The sequence below is a fragment of the Marmota monax genome, unplaced genomic scaffold (assembly GCF_021218885.2).
Source record: "Marmota monax isolate L192 unplaced genomic scaffold, Marmota_monax_Labrador192_F-V1.1 WCK01_AAM20220418_F8-fsc00168, whole genome shotgun sequence".
Taxonomy (NCBI): Eukaryota; Metazoa; Chordata; class Mammalia; order Rodentia; family Sciuridae; genus Marmota; species Marmota monax.
The window spans coordinates 1,550,566-1,561,663 of NW_026692492.1; the positions used below are offsets into that span (position 1 = coordinate 1,550,566).

The 11,098-nt window shown below is 38.2% G+C and overlaps 1 non-coding gene across 1 annotated transcript; it reads left to right on the plus strand.

Annotated features, from left to right (window-relative positions):
* Window positions 1–393: 393 nt before the first annotated feature.
* On the plus strand, window positions 394–500 carry LOC124092115 (U6 spliceosomal RNA). The gene has a single exon (XR_006851525.1). It is a non-coding gene; the product is annotated as a U6 spliceosomal RNA (small nuclear RNA).
* Window positions 501–11,098: the final 10,598 nt, after the last annotated feature.

An 11,098-nucleotide genomic window follows, 5' to 3' on the forward strand; every position in this document is an offset into this window, starting at 1 on the left:
AGTCTGCCTTCCCCAAGAATGTATTTTAGTCAACAAGTCAGTCATCAGATGCCTAGACTCATGTGACTTTGTCTCAGTGTTCTCTATTCTATTTCTTAGGTCTTCATGCTCATATTGAGGGGATTACCAGGCTCTTTATACTGTACTGCTCTACACTATGTTTTCAGAACACATATTTTTGTGCCTTCTGCTTTGATAATTTACTTATTATTTCTTTTCGTGCTCTGGGTCACTTATTCTTCCAAATGCATTTAAAAATTTTATTTCCAGTTCTGTGATGAATGTCATTTTTATTTTCCTAGTGAGTGCTCTGAATCTGTATATTGCTTTTAGGAGAATGGACATTTTTACAATATTATTTCTGAATACACAAGAACAAGAGTGGACCTTCATGTGCTCACTTTGGCAGCACATATACTAAAATTGGAACGATACAGAGAAGATTAGCATGGCCCATGCGCAAGGATGACATGCAGATTCGTGAAGCGTTCCATATTTTTCAGATTACATTCAGGGGTAAAACAATGAGGTTAACGGCTTATTTTTCATCACAGACTTTGAAAGCGAGAAGATCCTGGAAGAATGTATTTCAAACACTGAAAAATAATGGATTCCAACCAAGAATACGGTATCCAGCAAAATTAAGCTTCAGATTTGACAATGAAATTAAAATCTTTCACGATAAACAAAAGCTAAAAGAATTTTCAGCCAGAAAACCAGCATTGCAAAGCATTTTGGGCAAAATTCTACAAGAAGAGGAATGGAAAAATAGTGCCCAAAACTAACAGTGGGAGGTATCTCAGTAAAGGGGGAGGAAAATAACCAAAAAGTAAAAAACTAGCCAAACTAAAATAAATAAATAAATAAACATGACTGGAAGTACAAATCATATTTCAATTGTAACCTTAAATGTTAATGGACTAAACTCAGCAATCAAGAGACACAAGCTAGTAACCTGGATCAAAAAAACAAATCCAACAATATGCTGCCTTCAGGAGACTCATATGTTAGGAAAAGACATACACAGGCTGAAGGTGAAAGGTTGGGAAAAATCATACCACTCACATGGCCCTCGGAAGCAAGCAGGAGTGGCCATACTCATATCAAATAAAATCAACTTCAAACCTAAGTTAATCAAAAGGGATAAAGAAGGACACTATATCCTGTTAAAAGGAACCATCCACCAACAAGACATAACAATTATCAATTTGTATGCACCAAACAATGGTGCGGCAACTTTCATAAAACAAACTCTCCTCAAGTTCAAGAGTCAAATAGACCACAACACAATAATAATGGGTGACTTCAACACACCGCTCTCACCATTAGACAGATCCTCCAGACAAAAGCTGAATAAAGAAACTATAGAACTCAATGACACAATCAATAACCTAGACTTAACCGACATATATAGAATATATCAACCATCATCAAGTGGATACACGTTCTTCTCAGCAGCACATGGATCTTACTCAAAGATAGATCATATATTATGCCATAGGGCAAATCTTAGTAAATATAAAGGTGTGGAGATAATACCATGCACCATATCTGATCATAATGGAATGAAACTGGAAATCAATAATAAAAGAAGGAAGGGAAAATCCTGCATCACATGGAAAATAAACAATATGTTACTGAATGATCAATGGGTTACAGAAGACATAAAGGAGGAAATCAAAAAATTCTTAGAGATAAATGACAATTCAGACACAACATACCGGAATCTATGGGACACAATGAAAGCAGTTTTCAGAGGGAAATTCATTTCCTGGAGTTCATTCCTCAAAAAAAGAAAAAACCAACAAATAAATGAACTCACACTACATCTCAAAACCCTAGAAAAGGAAGAGCAAAACAACAGCAAATATAGCAGAAGACAAGAAATAATTAAAATCAGAGTGGAAATCAATGAAATTAAAATGACAACAAAAAAAACATTGAAAAAATTGATAAAACTAAGTTGGTTCTTTGAAAAAATAAATAAGATAGACAGACCCTTAGCCATGCTAACAAAGAGAAGAAGAGAGAAATCTCAAATTACTAATACACGGGATGAAAAAGGCAATATCACAACAGACACTACAGAAATACAGAAGAAATTAGAAAGTATTTTGAAACCCTATATTCTAATAAAATAGAAGACAGTGAAGATATCGATAAATTTCTTAATTTATATGATCTGCGCAGATTGAGTCAGGAAGACACACACAATTTAAACAGACCAATAACAAAGGAAGAAATAGAAGAAGCCATCAAAAGACTACCAACCAAGAAAAGCTCTGGACCAGATGGGTATACAGCGGAGTTTTACAAAACCTTCAAAGAAGAATTAATACCAATACTTTTCAAGCTATTTCAAGAAATAGAAAAAGAAGGAGCTCTTCCAAATTCATTCTATGAGGCCAACATCACCCTGATCCCGAAACCAGACAAAGACATTTCAAAGAAAGAAAACTACAGGCCAATATCTCTAATGAACATAGATGCAAAAATTCTCAATAAAATCCTGGCAAATCGAATACAAAAGCATATCAAAAAAATTGTGCACCATGATCAAGTAGGATTCATCCCTGGGATGCAAGGTTGGTTCAATATACAAAAATCAATAAATGTTATTCACCACATCAATAGACTTAAAGATAAGAACCATATGATGGTCTCGATAGATGCAGAAAAAGCATTCGACAAAGTACAGCATCCCTTTATGTTCAAAACACTCGAAAAACTAGGGATAACAGGAACTTACCTCAACATTGTAAAAGCTATATGCTAAGCCTCAGGCTAACATCATTCTACATGGAGAAAAACTGAAGGCATTCCCTCTAAAATCTGGAACAAGACAGGGATGCCCTCTCTCACCACTTCTATTTAATTTAGTCCTTGAAATACTAGCCAGAGCAATTAGACAGACAAAAGAAATTAAAGGCATAAAAATACGAAAAGAAGAACTTAAAATCTCACTATTTGCGGCGGACATGATCCTATACCTAGAAGACCTAAAAGGGTCCTCAAAGAAACTACTAGAACTAATAAATGAATTCAGCAAAGTGGCAGGATATAAAATCAACACGCGTAAATCAAAGGCATTGCTGTATGTCAGCAACAAAACTTCTGAAATAGAAATGAGGAAAACCACCCCATTCACAATATGCTCAAAATAAATAAATAAATAAAATACTTGGGAATCAACCTAACAAAAGAGGTGAAAGATTTATACAATGAAAACTACAGAACCCTAAAGAGAGAGATAGAAGAAGATCTTAGAAGATGGAAAAATGTACCCTGTTCATGGATAGGCAGAACCAACATCATCAAAATGGCGATATTACCCAAAGTTCTCTACAGGTTCAACGCAATGCCAATCAAAATCCCAATGGCATTTCTTGTAGAAACAGATAAAGCTATCATGAAATTCATATGGAAAAACAAAAGACCCAGAATAGCAAAAGCAATTCTAAGCAGGAAGTGTGAATCGGCAGGTATAGCGATACCAGATTTCAAACTGTACTACAGAGCAATAGTAACAAAAACAGCATGGTACTGGTACCAAAACAGGCAGGTGGACTAATGGTACAGAATAGAGGACACAGAGTCCAATCCACAAAATTACAACTTTCTTATATTTGATAAAGGCGCTAAAAGCATGCAATGGAGAAAGGATAGCATCTTCAACAAATGGTGCTGGGAAAACTGGAAATCCATATGCAACAAATTGAAGCTGAACCCCTTTCTCTCACCATGCACAAAAGTTAATTCAAAATGGATCAAAGAGCTTGATATCAAATCAGAGACTCTGCGCCTGATAGAAGAAAAAGTTGGCTCCGATCTACATATTGTGGGGTCGGGCTCCAAATTCCTTAATAGGACACCCATAGCCCAAGAGTTAAATACAAGAATAAACAAAAGGGACTTACTTAAACTAAAAAGTTTTTTCTCAGCAAGAGAAATAATAAGAGAGGTAAATAGGGAACCTACATCCTGGGAACAAATTTTTACTCCTCACACTTCAGATAGAGCCCTAATATCCAGAATATACAAAGAACTCAAAAAATTAAACAATAAGATAACAAATAACCCTATCAACAAATGGGCCAAGGACCTGAACAGACACTTCTCAGAGGAGGACATACAATCAATCAATAAGTACATGAAAAAATGCTCACCATCTCTAGCAGTCAGAGAAATGCAAATTAAAACCACTCTATGATACCAGCTCACTCCAGTAAGAATGGCAGCCATTATGAAGTCAAACAACAATAAGTGCTGGCAAGGATGTGGGGAAAAGCGTACACTTGTACATTGCTGGTGGGACTGCAAATTGGTGCGGCCAATATGGAAAGCAGTATGGAGATTCCTGGGAAAGCTGGGAATGGAACCACCATTTTACCCAGCTATCGCCCTTCTCGGTCTATTCCCTGAGGACCTTAAAAGAGCATACTATAGGGATACTGCCACATCAATGATCATAGCAGCACAATTCACAATAGCTAGACTCTGGAATCAACCTAGATGCCCTTCAATAGATGAATGGATAAAAAAAATGTGGCATTTATACACAATGGAGTATTATGCAGCATTAAAAAACGACAAAATCATGGACTTTGCAGGGAAATGGATGGCATTAGAGCAGATTATGCTAAGTGAATCTAGACAATCCTTAAAAAACAAATGCCAAATGTCTTCTTTGATATAAAGAGAGCAACTAAGAACAGAACAGAGAAGAAGAGCATGAGGAAAAGATTACCATTAAACAGAGACGAGTGGGGGGAGAGAAAGGGAGAGAGAAGGGAAACTGTATGGAAATGGAAGGAGACCCTCATTGTTACACAAAATTACATATAAGAGTTTGTGAGGGGAAAGGGAAAAAAACAAGGGAGAGAATTAAACAACAGCAGATGGGGTAAAGAGGGAAGATGAGAGGGAAGGGGAGGGGGGATAGTAGGAGTAGGAAAGGCAGCAGAATACAACAGTCATTAATATGGTATTACGTAAAAATGTGGATGTGTAACCGATGTGATTCTGCAACTTCTATTTGGGGCAAAAATGGGAGTTCATAACCCACTTGAATCAAATGTATGAAAGATGATATGTCATGACCTTTGTAATGTTTTCAACAACCAATAAAAAAATTTTAAAAAAGAGTGGACCTTCAAATTTTTATAGAGTTCTTCAATTTCCTCTTCCAGTGTTCACTGAATTTTCTTGTACAGCTCTTCGACTTACTTGCATAGATAATTTTCAAGTATTTAATTTTTTTAGATTATTGGGAATGGCAAGGTTGTCCAAATTTCTTAGCCTGTTGAATTACTGTGGCACTATACGACATGTATTAGTTTACCTATGTTGAATTTGTATATTTTTTTTCTTTGCTAAACTCTTTTATAAACTCGGCAAGCCATTTGATGGTGTTTTTGCATGTTCTAAATATAATAATACCATCAGCAATCAGAGATATTTGGACTTCTTTTGTTCTCTTTATATCCATTGATTTCCTTTTCTTGTCTTTTCGCAATGGCACATGTTTCAAGGACTATATGAAATAGGATTAGTTACACTGAACAGTCTTTTGTGCTTTCTAAATTAAAAGGAAATTCTTTCAGTTTTTTCCTCCATTTATCATGATATTTACCTTTGGTTTATCATAAATGCCCTGTATGTCATTGATGTAGGTTACTTCGATAAGTAGTGAGAAAGTAAGTACATTAGTGAGAATCTGTATCAAAATAAAATATAAAAAGTGCTAATAATGTGGTTCAGTGGTTAAGCTCCTCTTGTTTTGGTCCCTGGGAACAAAAAATGTCATGAAAATCAAAACATTATGAAAACCTGTATCCATCCAAATCATATAAACATATATCGCCTAATATTACCAAGGGAAACCAGCCATACAATGAAAGGTTAACTCATTCTAAGCCAGTGAATTACCCAAGAGATAGAAGATGATGTAGCTCTCCGATAATCAATCAATGTAATTAAGCCCTTTATTAGAGAGAAGGTGGAGTTTCTGACATGGGCTGAATTGAGTTCCTTGTTGGCCAATTCCTATGTGGAAATCTGTCCCCCAGGATAACATAGCCATAATGAGGCACTTGGGGTAAGTACTAGCTCAGTATGGATCACGTCCATATAAAAAGAGGAAATGTGAACTTCTAAGGAGCAGCATGGATGGTGGAGAAGACAGAGAACCATGTGAGACCAGGATAAGATGGCGGCCATGTGCCAGTCCACCATGGACTTCAGAGGAGCCAGGCCTGCCCACTCACTGGAACGGTCACAGATGGACACCTTCCCATCATCTGTGATCCATGAAAAGATCACTGACTCACACCATTATGTTTTCATGGCATTCATAGGACCAGTGGATACCCACATGAAGATCAGCAAATTTTCTTTTGATGTCTGAGAGTTTTTAAATTAAAATAATCATGTCCTTCAAACCCTTCATCTTTGCCTACTGTTAAGACTGTATGGGATGAGTTAATGGCTGGGGCTGCCATGACACAGCCCCACTCTGCTGGCTTATAGGGCAGGGTGTGTCTTCCAACAGCCCTGAGGGCTGACCTCTGAGTGGGCACCTCTGGGACCAATGACCTTCACCTCTGGGCAGAAAACTCTCCTCTGTCTGCTCTCAGCCCTCTGCCACCCAAGTCTTCTAAGGGTTCACATTTCCTGTGGCTTTTCCCATCCCAGTGATGTGCTGTCCTGGGGACTGACTCAGTTGACCCTACAAATGCAGACCTTCAGGTTTCAATTCCTGACTTGTTTATTTATTTTATCAACTTAGGAAAGTTTTTAGCCAACAGGGACCCTCCTTTTGAAGAACTATTTTGCTGTATAGAGTCTTTTCTCTATTTCATCACTTTGATTGTGTCTCAATATTGTTGTATGATCTTTGGACTATCTCTCAAATATATATAAAATCTACACACATTATATATTTATATATATTCATTCATTTATTTTTTGTGTATATATCTATGTATGAAATATAAATAATACATACATACATGTACGTATATATATATTCTGTTTTTTTGTTTTTTTTTTTGTAGGACTGAAATTTGAGCATAGGGATGTCCTACAACTGAGCTACATCCCCAAGTATTTTATTTTATTTTTTAATTTAGAGACTGGGTCTTGCTCACTACCTGAGCCTGGCTTTGAACTGGTGATGCTTCTGACTCAGTCTCTTGAGTACCTGGAATTACAGTCCTGTACCATCCCACCAATGGGTTGTGATACATTGGAAGACATACAAGAAATTGATCATTTTATATTGTGTGGTAACCTTTCTTCTTGCAAGACTATTCTGACAGTTTAGATTTTTGCATATTTGAACATAATGTGTCTCCAAGTGGTCATCAGGACCTCTAGTACATGGAGTTCTTGAAATACTTGATGTGTAGAAAATATTTCTCTATAATATTTGGTCTGAACGAATTCTGCAAGAATGGTGTCCTCTTTAATACGCACCCAGGGAAGTCCATTCCTTTCCAAAATTTCCTTGTAAAATGTGTTTTTTTTTTTTTTTTACTTAGTTGGTTTCAAATATTTGTCCCTGAGAAAGCAGAGGGTAAACTTCAATCCTCGTTGTTTGGTTCCTTTAATGACCTGAATAAAACAACCTACAGTCTGTGCTCATGGGTCCTGAGGTCTGTTGAACATGCATTCAGAGCCCAGGGACTTCAGGTCTAGCTGTGGGTGATTCCTGCCCTGGTCTGAGTTTCCTGGATTCACAGATCCCTGATATTGCCAAAGATTTCCTAGTCCCAAGGCACCTGTCTGCACACATGTCACATGCGTGGAGCTGTCTCTGCTGACTGTCCTCCTGTAGGTTTGGCAACACCCACCTCCCTTCTCCTCCAAGGCATCTGTCTTAGGAAGGGGCATTTCCTAAAGGGAGACTTTCCTCAGAGGGACAATGTTCTTTTTCTCCTCATTAGCATTTTGTCCACCACCTAAGGGACAATGGCATATGCCAGCACCTTCTGATGGTTGTTCTTTGATCATATGAGACCCTCTGCAGTCTTTGAACTCTGTGAATGATGTGTTCAAATCTGCAAAAGGGGACTTTCATTGGTGATCTCTTTCTGCTTTGGCCCCATGTCAGATGTCACCTGTCTCTCCCACATCGATGACCAAGAACCACAGTCTTGGGAAATATGGGGAATATTACTCTAGGTACAGGAGGGACTCTCTCTCAATATTGGTGTTCAGAATATTTCTGAATCTCAGCACAAACACCCAGCGGCACTGCCCTGCTGCTCAAACACATAATGATCTGATTATTATCTGAAACTAGGAGTATTGTAACTAATGGGGATCCTGCCCTCATCCCTGTCAGGTGGGCATTTTCTTTACATACTCTCAGTCTCTCCTGTGTTTTCTCTTTTTTTGTTCAGCAGTGTGGACATGAAGCCTGGCCTCTCATGGGATATCTGATTAAAAAAAAAAAAAATTCACCGCATCAGTAAATTTACTCAGCTGTCTTACTGTGGTGATGCAATGCCTGATTGGACCTGTTTTTAGAGAAGGAAAAGTTTATCTGAGCTCAGCGTTTTAGAAGTTCAAACTGTGGTTGCCAATTCCATGGCTCTTGACCAAGGGGAGGCAGAACGAAATGGCTGAAGGGCCTGGAGGAGGAGAGCAGCTCAGGACAGGGCACCAGGAAGCAGAGAGAGAGCTCTGCTCACCAGGGACAGGATAGAAACCCCAAAGGCACAGCCCAGTGACCCCCTCCTCCAGCAATAGCCACCTGCCTAGAGGAGCACCCAGGGAGTCCATTCAAGTGGATTAATCCATTTATTAGGTAACAGCATTTGCATCTTATCATTTCATCTCTGACTATTCTTGCATGATCGCACACAGGAGCTTTGGAGGGACACCTCATGACTGACCACAGCACACTCACATCTGCGATGTTGCAGCCCATCCCTTCCCCTATCCTCATCCTTAACTAAAATGACCTCCTGTTTTCTTATAGATCCTGATTTTTAATAGGTACAGTGAAGTAGGAATTTCTGTGCATTTAAATCCTCATTAACGGATTCAAAGACTCGTATTTGAGTATATACGATCAAATTTATTAATCAGTTAGTTATACAGGAATAGCAGGAAAGATATTCAAGAGAACAGACAGCAATTCTCTAAGACAGAGTTTGCTCCTTCCCAAAATGATGCAATCATAATTTTAAACAGAGAGTCTTTTGTCGTCATGCAGTTGATTCTGAAGTCCTTTATAAGATGATGTTGCAAACATTCCTGATCTCATTAGGATCTATGAATATTTAAAAAAAAATTAAAGTATCACCAAGCTGATCTCAGTTGCATGATATTGGGTAGTGTTTCAATGAAAAGTAAAAATCCACCCCTTGTTAGTGGAGTGCAGAACCATTCATACACAGCTCTTCTCTCTAGACCTGGTCTGTTCATGTATGGATTCCACAGGGATCATTTTCATAGGAAAATCTACATTTCCAAGGTCACCCTTGCTTTGAGACATTCTAAAGGGCATGTGTATGTGTGCAACAAATTATAAATTTTGTGCCTGAAGCAATGGTGTATGGTTGTAATCCCAGGGACTCAGCAGGCTAATGAATGGGGATCTCAAGTTCAAGGTGAGTTTCTGAATCTTGGATGAGGTGTCAGAATAAAGAGTAAGATGGGTGTAGATGTAACTCAGGCCTAGAGAGTCCCTAGGTTTAACCCCTAGATCCCCACCTCCAAAATTGTAGTCTTTGAGAAATCTCCTCTAGGGTTATTGAAGATTTTCCAAAGCAGTGTAGTTTATTTACACTGGAACTCACCAATATTAAGGCTATTTCATTCTCCATGGCTTCACAGAATGTTCTCCCACTCTCTCCCAACTCAAGAACCCCGTTCTGAAAACTAATAGAGTGTTGTTTGTTCCATGTTTTCAACACATATACTCATCTGAAAGAGGGAACATTTCATGCATTCATACATATGCCAAGTATCATGAGGGGAAAATATCTAACAGAATAAATGTCAGGAAGTATAAACCTCAAGTGTCTGCTCATCAGGCAAGGTCCTTAGACATCAGGACAGTTATCTGGGAAAGAGAAGGAAAGGAAAAATCTAGATCAGTGGGGTTTCTCAATGTCTAAGGATTTGAATTTTGCAAATAAAAGATATGAATCTAGCTCCCTGTCCTTTGGTTCATTACAGAATACTACAGGAACAGGGAAAGCGACTTTACCTGTTTCAATAACATTTCTTATGTTTTCCTTTGGAATGTTATTTTCCACTGTCAGCTCTTCAAACTTCTTTTGCACATCTTCACTCAGATTGTCTTCCTGAGCTGTTTTGCATGTGGGATAACATGGAACAGGTTTCTGTTAGAAAGAGTCCTCTGGGTCCGAGGTAGACCAGTTGATCCCACCATCTCCATGCTCTGACTAATACTACACCCAGTCATTTATGAGTGACATGGGAACGTGGGTAAACTCCACTTATGGAAATCATATCATCCTGTAATTCTTAGGACTACTGAGGACATTCAAGATCCTTTATTGTGTGAACTCAATCCTGCCTAATGTTTTTGTATTATCAGGGGCTTAGCTTTGGAAATTATTCTATACTGTGCCTTCTCCTTTCAACTCTGTCTACATTCTAGAGTCTATGCCCCTGGATTCTGGATCATTCATCCAATATTCAATAGCACAGGAGGGGTGGTGTTGATCTGGGCTTTCCACCTACCACATTAGCATACTCATCTCTGCTAATGCAAAAAGAGGAAAAAAGAAAGAGAGAGAGAGAGAGAGAGAGAGAGAGAGAGAGAGAGAGAGAAAGAGAGAGAGAATCTCCTCATTCATTTTTAAGGGTTTCAAACTTTTAGGAGTACCTTGCAGTAGGGCATCATATGAAATGTGTTTCTATTTCCTGGAAGGCAATATCTCAGTACACCTCACTCAATGGACCCTAATGTGGGAACACATTTCTGTACTAGTACTAGTACTAGCTTTTAGTAAAATCTTTATACTAGCTTTAGTTATAAAAGTACATATATGCTCATACATCTCTCCTGAACTTATAATACAGAAAAAAAATTATTATATGGGCTGGGTCAATAGCT